Source organism: Anopheles coluzzii, chromosome 3, assembly GCF_943734685.1.
Source record: "Anopheles coluzzii chromosome 3, AcolN3, whole genome shotgun sequence".
Taxonomy (NCBI): Eukaryota; Metazoa; Arthropoda; class Insecta; order Diptera; family Culicidae; genus Anopheles; species Anopheles coluzzii.
This window is the reverse complement of record NC_064671.1, coordinates 83,011,704-83,013,528: the sequence shown is the minus strand read 5'-3', so window position 1 is coordinate 83,013,528 and position 1,825 is coordinate 83,011,704. Positions and strand designations below refer to the sequence as shown.

At 39.6% G+C, this 1,825-nt stretch overlaps 1 non-coding gene across 1 annotated transcript; it reads right to left on the bottom strand.

Moving 5' to 3' along the window:
- Positions 1-306: 306 nt before the first annotated feature.
- On the bottom strand, positions 307-378 carry Trnam-cau (transfer RNA methionine (anticodon CAU)). The gene has a single exon. It is a non-coding gene; the product is annotated as a tRNA-Met (tRNA).
- Between the last annotated feature and the right edge of the window lie 1,447 nt (positions 379-1,825).

Below are 1,825 nucleotides of genomic sequence, written 5' to 3'. Positions count from 1 at the left end.
GCAAAAAAAATTAAACTAAAAAAAATTAAAGTAAATAAAACGTTTCTACAAAATTTAAACGAAACTGATACAAACATAACGCATGCAGTAAACGTGAATATTATGAAATAGTTTCAATATGCGACAAATCTCCATAATTAATCATACAACACATATGAAGTATGAAAATAAGAAATTCTAAATCCTTACTTAATTTACTCAGTTACTGATATAAGCGAATTTTGTCTGTGTTACATGTAAATTATATACCGTGTGTAGTACTGCTTCACCTGTATAAAATACTACTGTGTTATTTTCTCACAAGCTTAGCAGAGCGTAGTTTCGATCTACGGACCTCTGGGTTATGGGCCCAGTACGCTTCCACTGCGCCACTCTGCTTGATATCTTACTTCAAGCATACGGCCAATTTCATGCGCTGGTAAAGGGTAATGCGTAATAGCAAAATAAAGCGCAAAAGGAGTAAACCAAACAGTATCAAAACATGGTGATAACTTGGTGACACGTGTATGATTATTTTCTTAGAATAAAAATAATCAAACCATCTTTTATTTAACCATCTTCAAGGTCCATCGTTTTCAATTAGCTTCTAATAATCGAGTCAAACTGCTTTGCACTCCAGTCTTCATCGTGTGTAACCTTTTCGATCCATTCTTATCGGGGAACTACATACGCTACCCAAAACATGCCGCTTCGCTTATCGCATTAACCTCGTGACCCCGTCCGTATTCCGTGTTGCTTCCGGGGACAAATAAACACTTCGAGCGGGCAAGCAGCCAACAGAGACGACGCCCTTACTCGATCGATCGCGGCGGCGGTACGTATCTCCATGCAATGTTTAGCCGACTGACGATGGAAACGTTTGATAATCCGCCCGGAAGAGATGTTTACCGGCAGCGACGCTCCGGTACTAACATACGATCGAGAGCCAGTCGAACACCGAAAAATGGCCCCAAAAACATTGCCGTCAGAGGCCATTCAACCGAAGCGGGGCGGCAACAGTTTGTTGTTCCCACCTAAACGCACGTCTATTTCGAAGGTTTATAAAGCACTATCAGAATGTAAACAATTAGATAAACAATATTTCATCCCGAAAACTGAAGCGGAGCACATTCGATGAGCTGTCGTGTGAGTGTGTGTGTGACTGTACACTTCTGTCGTTGTTTGTTTTCGGGTTATGGTGCGCCCAGCCCATAAGAACCTTCCCCGATCGGGGTTATGCTTCTACTCTACCCCTCTCAAGGTTTCTGCTCCATGTGTTCTGGCGTGTCTGTGAAATGTTGTCGATCGAGCGTATACGACTCGCAGCGTTTAAAATGTGTGTTTTAGATCGTGTTTAGAAGGAGAGCCGAGAGCAGTCCGTTACGAAAACGGAACGAAAATGAAAGAGAAGGAAATTGGGTACGATCCTCGGTGTGCCGTTTGGTTTTGGGTTTAAATAAAGTTTTAATTGTGATTTATGATTATCAAAGTCAAAGATTGTTGCCATCATCTCCTTTGCGTACGATGGGAAGAAGGTGTTCAGCTATTGGTTCCAAAGAGGGAGTGTAGAAACACATGCAACTTCCATATGATACTTTTGAAGAATATTTTTGTGCTTACGTCTGCTGTAGAATATGGAATAAAGAGCATTAAAATTGCAGCTCACGGGTTTTTGCAGTTGAGGCACAGCAAAAATTATTTTACAAGATTATCCTCTATTATTAAAAAATATATATATTTTATTCTAACAACCAAATGAAACAGCTCTATGAATAAAAATAATATACATGAAGGTTGTAACATAACACATTGATTTAATTCAATAGACTGTAATATTTACGAAGAA